The sequence below is a fragment of the Electrophorus electricus genome, chromosome 10, assembly GCF_013358815.1.
Source record: "Electrophorus electricus isolate fEleEle1 chromosome 10, fEleEle1.pri, whole genome shotgun sequence".
Lineage (NCBI taxonomy): Eukaryota > Metazoa > Chordata > Actinopteri > Gymnotiformes > Gymnotidae > Electrophorus > Electrophorus electricus.
The window spans coordinates 6,219,315-6,236,376 of NC_049544.1; positions in this window are offsets into that span (position 1 = coordinate 6,219,315).

Below are 17,062 nucleotides of genomic sequence, written 5' to 3' on the forward strand. Positions count from 1 at the left end.
TCCTCCCGTCCTCTACATCACTCTCTTCTGTGTATGTGCGCGCGCGCGCATGTGAGTGTGTCTCTTGCTGAAATTACACTCATTCATTCCCGCGTGTCAGTGGAGAAGTGGGTGCGCGTGCGTGCAGACTTGACCCGGCTACTTCAGGACATATGGCTCTAATCTCCAGCGCAATTGCTTTTGCTCACGTGTGATGGCACCCATCCATTCATAGCCTGGCGTACAGTGGCAGAACATCCTCGTGTGGTTCGGGCCACGTTTATATCCACCACTGCTTATCATGGCGTTGGGACAGTTCAGCCCAGAACACGCCGTCTCCTCGAGAACGGGAAATCTCGTCCAAGTGCGCAGAGGCACCCAGTTGCCTATGATGTAACTCTTCTTGATTTGTCCCCTATCCCCATTTGAGTGTCTGCCCATCAGTGATGAGTACAGCTTATTAGGCTTTCAATGCGTTCTGTGGAAAAAGCTATCGCTTGCTTCCTTAAAGTCAGATTGCTTTGGTCTCCTCGGTCATTTGCGCATACATCTCTTGGCCGTGTTCAAACACAAGGACCTGCTCTTGATCGTAAGAATCAACGTTTACGCTGAGTCCATGTCTCATAACCACATGATCCATATGTATGATTAGAAATAGCTCTGCATTTATGGCGAATTTGACGCATCTGTATTTGGCCTTATCTGGTTAAAAATGTCCCGCTCTTAATGAGGAATTACTGGTCGTTAATACTGTCTTAATTAACTACCAATCACCCACTTCTTTAAACTAATTAAACGCCACTTGAACCACTTAATCGTAACGGCTTTTAAATTGTTTTTAGTGGATGGAGAGAAGTACAATCCCTCAGGGAGGGCAGGGAATTATTTTGTCAAGAGGACATTCTCAGAATTAGTCCGCTTCTACAAATTAAATGTCTGCTTGATCCACTCAGAATCAATTTAAAGTGTCTTTGCAGTAGAGGACATGCCGCTGCTTGTTAATAACTGCCATTTAATGAATTCAGCCCTCAGACGGCAGAGCCCATCATGGTTCTGGAGTAGTGTCTCATCTTCTATCATTAATTCTAATGATGTCAAGATCTAAGGAGGTCAAATCTTGAATGTGTCTTAAAATGACATCAGGATATGACAGATGTCACCATCTGCAACACGGGCCTAATGTGGGTACGGGCTGCATCGTTTGGTCTGTGCTTTAGTGGTAATGCTGTCGTAGCAATCTGGATGGTGCGCTGTTCTTAAATGTCCTTCTAGTTCTGACCTGAACGTTCCCAGTGAGTTCTGACCGGAGAGTAACGCAGTGAGTTCTGACTCGAGAGTATCCAGTGGGCCCTGACCAGAAAGTACGCAGTGATTTATCCAGGTGGTCTTTGTAACTCAGGTGAGCACAGACTTACAGGCCTCAGGGAAGAAGCCAAGCTTTCTCTGGAATGAAGAAAAGACAACCAAAGAAGCTGTTGCCACAAGTACTTATGGGTTCTTATTCCCAGAGTGAAGAGACAACGAGAGGCGGAGGAGAGGGTAGTGTGGCCCGGCCTGGATGGGCCTGGGCGGGCCTGGACGGGCCCGGACATCTTCCGCCGTCGTTCTGCTGTTGCTCGGAGTGCTGCATGTCAGCTACCCTCTAATTCCACTCTGCCTTGTTATGAGTGCAGGAGGAAGAGAGGAAGCATACGCATTTGTGAATTAGTCAACAAAGTCCATCCTGGTCAGGGAGACATGAACGGCCCTTTGATCTCCGGCCTTACGCCTGTTGGTGTGAGAGCTCATGCGCGTTTTCAAAGGACCGAGGGAACGTAAGGTCACGTTCGGTGCGGTCCGTTCTACCTCTCATTCCCCTCCAGGCCAGATTGTTTTGGAAGGCACTGCGACTGAATGAATCCCGTGTTTTGTCTGACCAGGGCCTGCAGCTTTGGATGTGCCGGTCCGGCTCCTCGTTAGTGCGCTGGGACGTCCGTCTCTCCCCTGTTCTAAACACCCTCCCCCCTCGGCCAGAGCAACGCGCCGCTGCGGCCAGAGGTTGCTCCACGCCGATTTAGACCGATGCATATCTGCCCCGTCAGCCCTCAGCCCCCGAACAAGAAATAATTACGGGAAGGACATCTGCCTCTCCCGAGAGGCTGAGACCGACAGGTCGGACGCTTCAAAATCTGTTTCTTTTTCGAGACAAATGGTTAGAATAGGAGGAAGTGAGAGGGAAAGAGTGAGAATGAGAGGAACACCTGGTGGAATCTTCTCTCAGTGATAGCTGCATATGTTTAATCGCTTCACACCGCCACTAATTGGAACAATTGCCCGGAATCTTCAGTGAGAATGGGAACAAAGGTTTTCCTAGGGAGAGAGGAGACGCGAGGCCGTCACGCACACACGACTTACCCGTCTCCATGTGTATGGCAAAAACTTTTGGAGTTAGTTTGACTAGAAATTAATGCTGAACATCTTTTTTTTTTTCTTTTTTCTTTCTAAAAATAAAACATTGGTGTCAGAGGTGGCGTTTGTGTAATCCATAACTTCATTTGGAAGTGGCTTACTCTGTCGCTCTTCTGTCAAATATTTGTGGTTTTAAACTGCAGGACACTGACCTAGCACTCTGTCACCTTGGCTGGTACCCATGCATTTAATAAAGATTTGATTATCAGTTTGGCCTGCGCTGAGTGCAGTTATGCTAATGCCTGAAACATGTAGTCATGCTCAGTGGTTGCTGGCGCTGGCGAAAACCTGTTTGACCCATTTGGATGAGAGGACGCTGATCCACTGCAGAGAACTAGTCTGAGTCGCCTGGCTTCCACTCGGAGAGGCATTTCATCCCGCCAGCCATATTGCTTTTAGGACCGGAGGAGTCTGCCTTTCCGTTTCCATCCCTGGAGTCTCTGCGTGTGCTTTTGGTAATTTCTAGAGGAGCAAAATGTATGTGTGGATTCATTACGTCATTACACAGTGACCCAATACCAAAGAACTACAGGACGCATGTGTGACGATCATATCACTGCATTTGCTTTTAAAGTGTTTTGAAGTGATCTTTGAGACAGTAGTGCAAAACTCAGGGAAAACAAATCCTCTCCAAAACAGGAAAAATCAAAACGTGGAAGTGTCGTATCTACCGTCTGCATGCGCACTAAAGAGACACATCAAAGTGGTGAAGGGAGAACAAAATTGCTTTTGTAGATAAAAATAAATTTGATGAGTCCAGATGTTTGGCCCAAGGAAAGCTGATTAGCAGACCTGAGCATGTTGGCTCCACTGCAGCTATTAAACCATCCCCGAACTCGGCGAGAGCAGCCACGACACACACGCCGCATATGAAAACACACAGCTTTCTGCTCCTTGCTAGTTATGGCGGAGACTGGCCGGCCACGGAGAGAGAGGGGGCCTCTCTGCCGCGCACAGGATAGCTGACTATAGGTAATTGCTTCCCTTGATGAAAGCCCCAAATAATGTTCCCACAGCTTTGCTGAGGTATGAAAGGCCGCTGCCACCAGTGACATGGCGGCAGGTCTTTATTTCGTGTCTCAGAGTTAAGATGGGCGAGGCCGTGAGCGTCGCGAAATGACCGAGCACTCGGACGACCCGGGCCTGCGGCCTGCTCCTCGGAAAATGCCGGCACATCGATCTTAAATAATGGATGGCTCCCAGGCTCGCATTAAGTACCAGTTCTATACAATTTAATGCCACAGATAGCCATTCGCTCACGTGCTATAACGTGGTCTGGCTCTATGAATACTGTTTGCACGCAGAGTGCTTAGAGTGCACTCTGCAAAATGGGCATGAAACATATGCAGAAGTCTATGTCTCTATAGGTAACAATAGATCTGCATGTGAAAGTACATTGCATCTCTCTGGGTCCTTCCACATTCTCCCCGTGCTCGTTATGTGTAAAAACCATTTTAATTAGAGACACTTGAGCCTGTGTCCGACTACACGGCGTGTGTACGTGCGCAGACGTGTGTGTGTGTGTGTGTGTGTGTGTGTGTGTGTGTGTGTGACACTCGGGTCTTTATGTGAGGGAAGTACTCGTTCATCACTGTCTCTGGGGACAAAAGGAACCTGTAGCGCATGCTAAACGGCCCAGCCTTCCACATGGCTGCTGGAATACATCAGTGGACATGAACACAAACGTACACACTCACACACAGACAGATATATCAGTGCATTTGGTTACTGGAATACATTAGCGCGCGCGCACACACACGGTCACAGTGATCCACATGGCTGGATGAATACATTAAAGCAAGCGCACACACATTTACGTCTGATAATGAGCGTTGGCTGCCTGATGTTTCCCTGTCACCCTACCCCATCAGCACAACAAACGCAGAAGCCCAATACTGAGCCACTCACTGCCTTTCATCTGCTACTCTTGGGTGCTATAATTGTCTCTCATTTTCCCCCTTTAACAGTAATTCCCCCTTTAACAGTAATGTAAGGATTTTTGTTTGTTTGTTTATTATTTGTCACTCTGTGAGGTGCGTCACATGCACTCGCATCCCCTAAATCCTCTCATGGCGTAAGATTCAACTTTCACAAGGCATACATGCTAGTCTTAGTGCAAAACTGTGTGTGCGTGTATGCGTGCGCTCGTGCGTGAGGGGGTTCCGTAATCAGGATTAACTGAGCGCGGGGGTCTTATCAGGCAAAGTCAGACCTCTGGTGCTGCAAGTTTGTTTGGGTTTGATATAGTGACTAAATTAAATCTAGATTCCCCACGTCACGGTGCCAATAATTGCCAGAGCTAATGTTCACCAACTACACATACAGGCCTTCCCATAAGAAGACGATTAGCGAGGAAGATCTTGGCCAGCGCCAGCCGAATGCCTGGAGCCCATCTCCAAACCTCCCCACCTGTGTTTGTCTTGAGCATAATTGGTCCGCGAAAGTGAAGTGACTTGCTTTTAAAGCGCCGAGCTGCCTGTTTGTGGCTTTGAGGGCAGCCTGCTTTTAAAGCGCGCCGGCCTCTTTGTCATTAAGCATGTGTAAGAGGCTGCCGCTCTCCCTTTGTACCGCGCTCCTTTGTAGGTCTATCACAACATTAAGATGTTGAATAGGCACTTCAGTGCAATTTGGGCTGAGAGCTGTGGAGGAGTGCGTAAGGAGTCAGGAGAACAGGATAATGAGCCCGAGTCACTCGGCTCGCGCTAAATGGAGAGCTAGCAGGGAATTATTCGCAGCCATAAAGCATACAGTGCTGTAAATCTTCTTGGGCTCTATAAACACAACATAAAAATTCAACACAAATGTGGTTACACTGTGAATGAATGGCGAGGTGGGCTTTGGATCACCTGCATTTTTGATTATTGTTGGATCATTGGATAATTATTCGATTTTCTTGAGTTTTGACATTTACAACATTAACTGTATGCAAAAAAAATTTAATCGAACTTAACTCAGACCTTCAAATAAATGAAATGTCAAGAAGTATAATCCACTTTTTGGTATTTGATGTCATTGATTTCTTCAGCTCAGAACACTCAGAACACATGCATATTCACAAAGACTATTGCCTTATATATATTTGGTGGGGGCGGGGGTACGTGGGGGCCATTACAAGGAAGGACTTCGCAGAAAATCTGGTGCGTGTGTGAACAATAGGGAAGAGATTTAGCTCTCTCCTTGCACGGCTGTGCACTTGAATAATGGTGCCAAAAGAACAGCAGAGGGGAGCGCACAAAGGCACTGGTTGGCACCCCCCCCCCCCCCCCCCCCCCCCCCCCCCCCCCCCCGTGATGTTGTTTACAGTGGCCCCTCACGTCAGATCCAGCAGGCTTAGCTTTACCGCATATCCATATGTGATGCCCTGTCCATCAGCGTATCCCACATTGCCTAGGGCCTTGTATGAGGCTGCGTCGTCGGCGAGACTCATTTAAACTCAAATGCGTGTGCAGACGGTAATCGTCCTGACGACAGCGCCGACGGATTCAGAACCGAGGAAGATCAAGAGGTGCTTTTCGAATAAACAACAGCCATCTAAAGTAAAGACACCTCCCTTCACGCTGAGATAGCAGCAAATGCCTCCGAAAGCCCGCAGACAGTGACGGGGATCTGGGTTGAGCGAGAGCTGTATCCAACTGCAGCAGGCGTCCCGTATCAGACAGTCCAGGCGGCTCGCCCCCACCCCACCCCGCTCGGACTCCCCTACTGTCGCCTACCAGTGTTTGCGCTCTGGGCCGGGAAACACTCCCTTAGGACCCTCTCCAGGAGGAAACACAGAGAGCGTGCTGGAAGGGGTCTTTGAGTCCTATAGCCGGGCCCTAGGGCAGACAATCTCATTCCTGTCCTCCAAGGTCCCCAGGCAGACCATACTCTCCGTCTGCTCTCTGGCTAAGGTCCCGTCCAGGTAATCCAGAGAGTGCCAGCCCTTGATTACCTGACTCAGGAGCCCCGGGAGCAGGAACGGACGGAAAATGCGGATCTGCTCCGAGTCCTTAAGGGCTGGAAAGGAATGCCTTAAGGAAATCCTCAGAGCTCCACGCGTCTTTAATTCTCAGGTGGTTTTGGTGACAAAAAGGCTCCCAAAAATATCTCCAAAAAAAGGTTTTCCCGGTTTACCACGACATCTTTATTTGGATGCGGTTCAGCTAAAATGACATCGCAAGGCAGTAATGGATGGGCTGGGCTAAAGGGCAATCTGCCTTTTTGGTCTTTTTTGGTCTTTGGTCTATTGTGCTTTAATACATCGTGTGAAAATGCCCTCTGCTTGCTATGGAAGTTTCGCTCATGTCTCTGGGCCGCCGCCTGATGACTAAAATCAATCCCAAACACAGCACAGGATGATGATCTTCACCACCTTGGGAGGAGAGATTGGGTGCAGGGAGAGGCAGACGAGATTTGGTACTCTGCTCAGTTCTGTCCCCCCCCTTCTCCTCTCATTCTGCTTCTCTTTCATCCAGGCAGCTTGTCACGCCACTTTGAAGAGATGGAAGGCCAGAGAGAGAGAGAGAGAGAGAAAAGAGAGAGAGAGAGAGAGAGCAATCTGCTGTAAAGCCGCTCTACAGGGTGCTGATTCTCGAGCAGGACCTGATGCTCAACACACACGCGCGCGCACACACGCGCACGCAGTCATCAGTTGCTGCAGAAATCACTCCCCAGGGGCCCACAGGAACCCTCTCAGAGGTCCCCCAAGTGTGCTAGGTGGACTGCCGCGGAGCGTGAGCAGCGTAGCGGTGATGCAGCCGCTACAGGTTCCTCGCTCGTTGGCTCCATGGACGCTTTAACCTACAGCTCCGGCGTGTTTAGTTAGAGGTAGGTTTAGATAGAGTTGAGGTCAGAAAAGAGGGAATCCTCTCAGCAAAAGGCCCGAGTAAGATCTCTGATGTGGCCTGCAGCTTCGCGGGTGGCGGGTTAAAATACGAGACGTGTGGCTTTCCAAGAATTAGGTGAGGCTTAAAGTCACTGTTTCTTACTTTTGCCCCACTTGTGTTGTTGAGCACTGGCATCTGTAAACAGCCGGATCCTATAACTCCTAGACCTCTGGCCTCGTCTTCTATCCGTTCGGCCGTTTGGTTTGATTCCCAGACGTGGCATCGCGATGCCTTTACCTTCGGCCGCACAAATTTGATCTGTAGCTTGGCGGGCCGCCGCCCCCACTCACGCCGGTTACTCATTCATAAATGATCTGGAGTTAATCCATATCAGCTCATGAAGCTTTGCATAATCAGGCGAAGATCTGGGGGCCGTGACCTCATCACGAGCCTGCGCGGCGCGCGCATTAGCATGGGCGATGCTGCCTGCCTCACGGGGAGGTGCAGCAGCGCGTCACTTTGACTGGAATCCTGATAATTAGCTTTAGCTCAACTGATCAAGGCCCCTGCCGTCAATGCAAATCACAGCAAGGTGACTCCACGGAGATCCTGCGTGCTATGTCCTTGGTGCTTTACGACGTGTCGCGATGGCAGCAGCCCGACGGCGGGGCGGGTAGGGGGTAGTTCTGCCGCAGTTTACAGTCTGTGATTACCTCTAATAGCGCATCAAGGGGTAGATCGGGCCTTTTCAAGAAGAAGGTACAATGACTTCAGCTCCGCAAATATAAATGCGGGGAAGCTGTAATGCTCTCGCGAAACACTGAAAAATCCATCATTCCTTAGTTATGTTTAGAACTAGAACGGTGACGCGGGTTTGTTTGGAGGGGATTCATAGCGGAGCTGACATTTAAATACGCAAATAAAGCGAAGAGCACCTGTCAATTCGTGTTTTCCACCTGCAGGCTCAGAAAAGGTCCTGCGCTCACGGGCACAATAGGAGCTCCGTGCCTTTCTCCTCCACAGAGGAGGCAGGGAGAGAGGCTCAAAGCACCCCTGAGTGGAGTGATGCGCAGAGAAGAGAATGGCCAGGCTCCTCAACCACGCAGCTGTGCGCGGGAGAAGACGCAGACACACGACTCCACTAAATTGAGTTCAAATAAACGCTGGCATGTCGAGGTCTGCGCATTCACCGAGCTCTACGGGGTAGAGGGGGGAGGTTTGTGTGTGGGGGGGTGCAGCCCTGTACAATATGACTTTGGCCTTGCCCGGCGGGATGAGTAACGCACCGAGGGAGTGAATGGCTGAATAATAGTTTGAGATTCCCCAGTAAAGTCAACAAAATAAACAAGCCCATTTTTCACAGGAAGTCTCTATCAGCACTTTTTTTTTGTTTATTTATATTACTGCACTCTAAGTATCTGTGAGATCCTTCTTCTACATTCCTCTGGTATATGTCGCTCCCTTACAGCAGCAGGAAGTAACCGTTATCTCCACAGGTTGTCAGCGCGTCCTCGGTTACCCCGTCAGACCCGTATTAAACCGGCAGAGCCCCGGTTCCAACACACAGCCGTGCTGCAGCAGCTCCGTGTGAGCGTGGCTGATGGATGAGATTAGGCCAGACCTTCCTAATGCCAGACGTCCTCCGGGTGCAACGGCCCATCGCACCAAGCGCACTTTCTGTGTTAATTAGTCCCAGTCCACCATCATCTACAGAAATTCTGCTTAAGCGCAATTGTCAAGGAAGTGGGTGACTGCAGAAATCCAAGTCCACGTCTGCAGAGCATTCTCATAAGTGAGACTGAGGAGATGCTGATGGGAGTTAATGGTCTAGTGGTGATGATGGTTAGTGACGCAGTGGTGATGATGAGGGTTAGTGGTACAGTGGTGATGATGGTTAGTGACGCAGTGGTGATGATGAGGGTTAGTGGTACAGTGGTGATGATGATGGTTAGTGACACAGTGGTGATGAGCGTTAGTGACACAGTGATGATGAGGGTTAGTGGTACAGTGGTGATGATGAGGGTTAGTGACACAGTGATGATGATGAGGGTTAGTGGTACAGTGGTGATGATGAGGGTTAGTGACACAGTGGTGATGAGCGTTAGTGACACAGTGATGATGAGGGTTAGTGGTACAGTGGTGATGATGAGGGTTAGTGACACAGTGTTGATGAGCGTTAGTGACACAGTGATGATGAGGGTTAGTGGTACAGTGGTGATGATGAGGGTTAGTGGTACAGTGGTGATGATGAGGGTTAGTGACGCAGTGGTGATGATGAGGGTTAGTGGTACAGTGGTGATGATGATGGTTAGTGACACAGTGGTGATGAGCGTTAGTGGTACAGTGATGATGATGAGGGTTAGTGACGCAGTGGTGATGATGAGGGTTAGTGACGCAGTGGTGATGATGAGGGTTAGTGCTACAGTGGTGATGATGAGGTTTAGTGGTACAGTGATGATGATGAGGGTTAGTGACGCAGTGGTGATGATGAGGGTTAGTGACACGGTGATGATGAGGGTTAGTGACGCAGTGGTGATGAGGGTTAGTGACGCAGTGGTGATGAGGGTTAGTGACGCAGTAGTGATGATGAGGGTTAGTGGTACAGTGGTGATGATGAGGGTTAGTGACGCAGTGGTGATGATGAGGGTTAGTGACGCAGTGGTGATGATGAGGGTTAGTGGTACAGTGGTGATGATGAGGGTTAGTGAGGCAGTGGTGATGATGAGGGTTAGTGGTACAGTGGTGATGGATGCGGCTGCAACTTGTTGATGATGTCATATTTATCAACCATCAGAATTTTCCTCTAATATTCAACATTGGTGATCCTCCATAGGTTTACAGAATGTATTTTTGTCATGGCATGTTTTTGTAGTTAAACGTCGCTGTGAGTGACTCATAAAATCAGTGTAGATGGATCAGTGCTCACAACTGAGCTGTTACTCAACAGAAGTCTCCACGGCCCTTCTAAAAGGCAGACATCCCTGTATACTTTACTTTCTGTTCACATGCACTATTGTTAATCAACAGTCATCAGACTTTTTACATTTAGGCAATTTGGTGTACACAGCAAGTGCGGTTTAGTTTAAGTGACTCCATGTAAACAACAAGCAAACAGATTGTGTCACCTGCACCATCTGGAGTAAGACTCAGTAGGTGAGCATACTGATGCATTGTGGGAGGTTGAGTTGAGTGAGCCGTGTCCTGACAGAGTAACACTCACATTACTTATCAATGAGCTTATGTAACTGAAGCTTAAGAACTGTATATACATCACAAAACGCGTCATATATATATATATATATATATGTATATATATATTTTTGTCATCACAAAATGTAAGAATGGTTTACATTATGCATTTTCTCCTGTTTTTTCTATGATACATAATATAAATTCTCTGCTATGAAAGCTATTGAATTTTGGATTTTTATTGAAAGCTGTTTTATCATTTAAAGCCATCTTGTGAAGGAGCCGATTATGAGCGCACTGGAACATCTATTCAGATGTATGTTTTTCTTGCCATTATCATGACTAATTTCATCATCCATATTCACCCTCTGTTTATTCATTTTACTCCAGGCGTAATCAAGGCAATCATTCATTAGATGAATGCCATGCAAACACAGCATGCTCTCTCAGTCCGAAGGTTGATTGGTTACGGCGTCAGTCGCAGTGCACCAGCGCCCTGAGCAGCCCTGACGAGCCCCTCGGAGGGCCGGGCGGAGGGCCGGGTGGAGGGCCGGGCGGAGGGCCGGGTGGAGGACCGGGTGGAGGTCCGGGTGGAGCCACGCCGCATGGCCTGTTTCGAGCGCACCCCCCCTCTCCCCACCCAGAACTGGCGTTCTGGCGTATCCAGAACTGTCCGGCGCATCTACAGCTGAAAATAAAGGCAATGTCTTCATTGAGGGCTGGCAGAGCTGAACCCGAAGACCGCATGGGACGGTACCGGCGCCGAGCCATGCGGCCACACGCCAAGCCGCCAGGCGTCAGGAGCGTCACCACCACAGCCACAAACACAGACAGACTAGCTTGGCTCAGATTTCCTCGTGGCTTCCTTTATAGAGTGGAGCCTTAGTCTTTATTGCCCTTAAACTCTGTCTTGTGTTGCCCTTGATGAGAAGATACTCTCCGAAGAGATAGATATTCCTGGTCCACTCCCCGACGATAAGACATCGGCCATGCGCTGCCATCGATCTCTGGACGATCCTATCGGTATAACAGGAGGACCGGTGGCTCGTTGCTCTCTGTCGGATCCCTGTTCGCTGGCACTGACAGAGCCTGTCACCCGCTTAGAAACAAACGAGAGCATCTCCATTCCCCTCTTTCTCGGCTGTTCTTCTCTTCTCTCTCTCAGATGCTGTGGAGAGAGGTGAGCTGCGATGCGGTTTGCTGCCAGCCCGGCGCGCTCCCGCGAAACTTGACTTCGGCAGTAATTCTGCGCCGTTGGGGAGGATATACTCCACATGTTCAGATGCCTCTCCTTGAGGAACTGGGGATTTTCTGCTGAGGGTGGTCTTGTGATGGACAGAATGAGGAGAAGATAGAGAGAATGACGGCTGATAAGGCTGTCAGGCAGGCGTTTCGAGGATGGGTTCACTAAGGCACTCACTTCATATGCATAACTAGGAGACAGAATAATTTAATCACTTTGCTACCCTTAATCAAGAGAATAGCTGCTCCAGGACAAATGAGAGTTTCCTCAAAACATTCCACTGCATTTGGCTGACTGTGGTTTTGAACCATGCAAGGCAATTTGCACTACTAACAGAATTATCCAAAATATGTCCTTATTTGATTTCACCTGAGTGTGATAGGAGTATTTAGCCACGACGTGGTGCATGACCACAAAACACAGCCTGCACATTAGTATTAAATTCAATAAGATTGCGCAACTTTGCCAGCTCATTCCCCATACACTGAGTGCCAGCATGTGCAATGAAGTTAAATGAACTAATTATCTTGCCCAGATTTCATGCTCAGGAGCAAAAGAGAAGTTGCCGACAGACTCCAACTGAGCTGAGAGAACTTCGGTGTCAACTCTATAATAGGCTGCACGCAAGCTCACGCACGCACGCGCGCACACATCAACTCAAGGAAGCCGTATGACTTGGTCTACAGCTATAAGGTTTGGTGCTGCAGTGCTTCTGTTCATGCGGATTCTGCAGTGTGGTCTGAAATCGCCGGCTCTTGTCTGGCTGATGCGGTGCGTGTACGCCTCCCCTCACCGATTGGACAAGTGAGCACTCTGAGGCCCAGGTAGCAGCCTTTCAAAGCAAATGCGCTAATCGGGCTAATTCCCCTGACCGCATGCTCCTTGTCAGCAGGGTGCGGATCCCGTGCCAGGATTGGCTCCCATCCGTGTCCCACCTCTCCATGCTAACGCCTCCTCTACTCCTGGCTTTCTCCGGGCTTCATTAGGTGCCCCTCATTACAGAGTCACGCAGGGGGGATGCCCCATCGTCTGTGGCACCTTATACACGCCGCAAAGCCCGGCGCGCCCACATCCACTGAACAAAGTCCCCCCGCCGATGGATTCACACCTACAGTGCTGAATTCACACCCACAGTGCTAAATTACAGCTCTGAATATAAACCCTGCAAGGTTTGTTTAGGTTTAGCTCAACACAGATAAACACTGTAAGGATATAATTCAGCACTGGAACTATTGTTGTGTAATTCAGGAGTGGGCTGTCATTACAAGGACTCACTGTATTATTAATTAAGAGTCAGTAATGGGTGTTTACGTTAGCATCAGGTTTTAAAGCAGCAGTCCCGCTGAACTGGCTGTGTGAAAGGAAAATTGTTATTTTTAACCTATACCTCTTTATGTGTCAACCTTCATGTTGAAACCTTTTATGGAAGCAGACTGTACATACTCCATTATGACTTCTATTCAAGCAGACTTTATATGCATTAGGAATGGTATTATGTTATGCATATGTGAACTATTCAGCTAGAGGGTTGATAATAGTTGAAGTCATTTTGTGCATCTGAGTGTATGTGTGTGTATGTGTGTGTGTGTGCGTGCGTGTCTGTGCGTGTGTGTGTGTGTGTGTGTGTGTGTGTGTGTGTGTGTGTGTGTGTGTGTGTGTGTGTGTGTGTTTATGACCAGAATAACTGGCATTTGACTGGGTTGATCTCAGTACAAATCCGCTATGCCTCTGGAAGACCTAGAACACACACACACCAACACACACAAACACACAAGCCTCTCTGTTATAAAACTATTTCCAGCCAAAGTGTCCAATTATCAGAGTCACTCAGCTGACTCTTCACACATGGAGGGCCACACAGTGAGCCCGCCGCTCCAAGATATTCACTCTTTTCTTTTTTTCACGAGTCAGGGACACAGTGTGAAAAGAAACAATGAAAAAAACACCAAGAGAGGGAGACGGAGGAGAGAATGGGCAAAAATCAAACACCATTTTGCATAATGTGGCTTTTGTCCCCATTTTCAGTCTCTTCAACTTTCACATTTAATTAGTGCTCCAGACTGCCAGGCTGAGATAGAGGTGTGTGCGTGTGTGTCTGTGTGTGTGTGTCTGTGTGTGTCTGTGTGATTCTGTGAGATAAGGGGGGGTTTGCTGAGTCTCCGGCTGACTCTCCAGAGACGGGTATATGACAAATAAGATTAATGCACTCCCCTTCCAGCAGACCTCAGTCCAGCACACAGATAGGTGACGTCCTCAGCTGCTGCCCATAAGACAGATGCTGAAGTGTTTAAAAGAAAGCTGCTTTACAGTTGGACATCGATAGATGGTCAGAGACGCAGGTCAATAGTCTACGCAAGCCGATTCTTGAGTATGTCACATGACAGTGGTAATAATGTCACTTTAAACCTGTGTTCTCTGGCCAGCGAGAGCCAAGCATAAAATTTAGAATCCGGAGCTAGTCGGTTTGTCTTTGTCTAAAGGATGGGAGTTAGTGGAGCATGCTCTTTGTCACTGATATACTCAACAAATTTAGATATTTATGAACTAAAACATTATTGCGCATCAGTCAATGACAGCTTCTACCTAGATCATGATTCTTGACACTCATCCAAGTCAGTGGCTGAGTACACTTTTCACACTCACTGGGGAGATAAATGTGTGTGTGTGTGTGTGTGTGTGTGTGTGTGTGTGTAATAATGCCATCAGTGAGCTGGCGTGAATCTGGCTCTTCTCTGGCTCTCCACCTCTCCCAGTGCAGAAGGATGTAACCCCTGATCAGTTCTGACACGTCATTGTTCGGGGGTCTGTGGGAGGAAATAATATCTCAGTGCTCTCATTTTTACCTCCCTCTAAAACAGAATTTTCAAGCTGTTCGATACGTCGTTCCCTCCCCACGAAGCTTGTCAAGTGTCCATAAAAATGCAGCTTCACTGATTCAAGGCAATTACCTTGGAGGAGGTTCACATGATCTTTCCTCATCAGTGTGAAGATGGAACAAAAGAGCAGATGGCAGCAGACCCTTGTCAGGGAAAGAGCTCGAGGCAAAGCTCCTCTACCGGCTCCCCTGACACACCGCTGTGCTGGCTCAGATCACCCAGGCCCCAGACACAAGGAGCAGGGGAGTCCTAATGACGGCACATGGCTAGCGTCATCCTCCATTTAAAGAATAAGGGTGCTGCCGCTGCTCTGCGCCGCTCCCGTTGGCTGGCTTGTGTGGAAGCTGAGGCGATGGGGCCTTGGCTCTGCTAATGTGTGCCGTATTACGTTTCATTTGCAGTCATCAAAAAAAGACAGCGAGGGGAAATGGCAAAGCAGGTGAGTTTTTTTTTTGCTTCTAGCACTGCATTTCTCTGCGTGTGTGCTTGTGTGTGTGTGTGTGTGTGTGTGTGTGTGTGTGTGTGTGTGTGTGTGTGTGTGTTCAGGTTTGAGGTGCCTGGTGAGGACTGGACTCAGCAGTATTTAGTGTTCTTGCGACAGCGGGCTAAGGGACAATACACTGCAGTACCCTTCACTGGGCCTTCTGTTGCCGCTGCGTTCATGCGTGTATGTATGCGAGCAGAGCTGCGTGCGCGCATTCACAGGTACATGTCCTGTCGGACTCTCTTGAGACGGCCTGATTGAAGAAGCCACATCTGAGCCTAGCGGCAACTCTTTAGTTCACCTTCCATGACTCTCTGAACAGAATTTAAATGCAGTGCTAACCTTAAGCAAGCACTGGTCTGGAAAACTTACATTATAGCACTGTTTCCTATGTCACTCCAGAGCAGGACTGCGGTGAGAAGGTACCCTTGTGTGCCCAGTACACCCAAAGCATGCTGGGAGTAAAAAGGCAGGCAACCAGCTGCACAGCCCCTTTTACAGAATCATTGCAGCCCAACATGGTCCTCCATGTTAACTGCAGTTGCATTGTTAATTTTTCCTAGTTATGGCTCCTAGCAGCCTCTGCTTTCAGACTAGAATTGATTAACCCGAGTGCTCTCAAGAGAGTTTCATATATTGTCCGCTTAAAGAGAGGCCATGACACAGCTCTCTTCAGTAAGGCCTACGTGAGGTCTATGTAAGGCTCATGGGCTTTAAATTCTCTTCTGGGCACATATTTTTCTGCTGATTGATTATTATAGATTAATCACTGGGGTACATTTATCAATCACATTTATATTAGCCAGAATATAGCTCAGCTAGAGGAAACAAATATACCAGGATGGAATGAACTACCTTATATTTAAAATTCTTGAAACCTTTACCTCAGTGGCAGTTTTGCACAGTTATGGATTTCGCTCAATCAGAGAGATTGATCTTGAATATGTTCCCACACATGCTGAGCACTTGTTGAATGTTGGACTAGTTTTACAATATACAGTATATCTCCAAAGAAAATTCCAGGGAGGGACCGCAGTATACTGTAGAGGTAATAAAATTGCAGCGTATATGTGGATATTCATTTGGCTCACAAATGACACCTTGTTCCAGCATGTATTTTTACTTCAAAAATAATTATCTGTCAGCAGATTTTGAAAGAAATTGCAGTATCTCCATCTGTTTCGAAGTATGGATACCCAGTCCATGCTGAGGGAAGCATCTCCAGTGTGTGTCAGTGGCACACTTCACTGCTGGGGTGGTGTTGGAAAGGCAATGTTAGGTTTGAACCACACATATGCCTTCTACATTTTGGCCAAAACCCTTATCTCACATTTTGTCTGGGTCACCCTGATGCTTTCTGACAAACTCCAGTCATGCTTTGATGTGGTTCCACAATAAGCACACAATTGCTCACTACAGTGCTCCTACAGTGCTCACTACAGTGCTCCTACAGTGCTCACGACAGTACTCCTAAAGTGCTCACGACAGTGCTCCTACAGTGCTCCTACAGTGCTCACTACAGTGCTCCTACAGTGCTCACTACAGTGCTCCTACAGTGCTCACTACAGTGCTCCTACAGTGCTCACGACAGTACTCCTACAGTGCTCACGACAGTGCTCCTACAGTGCTCCTACAGTGCTCACTACAGTGCTCCTACAGTGCTCACTACAGTGATCCTACAGTGATCCTACAGTGCTCACTACAGTGCTCCTACAGTGCTCACTACAGTGCTCCTACAGTGCTCACGACAGTACTCCTACAGTGCTCACGACAGTGCTCCTACAGTGCTCCTACAGTGCTCACTACAGTGCTCCTACAGTGCTCACTACAGTGATCCTACAGTGCTCACTACAGTGATCCTACAGTGATCCTACAGTGCTCACTAGTGCTCCTACAGTGCACACTACAGTGCTCCTACAGTGCTCACTACAGTGATCCTACAGTGCTCACTACAGTGCTCCTACAGTGCTCACTACAGTGCTCACTGGGATGTCTAAACACTTTGATGATATTTTTTAGCCATCTTTAGCTGTCTTGT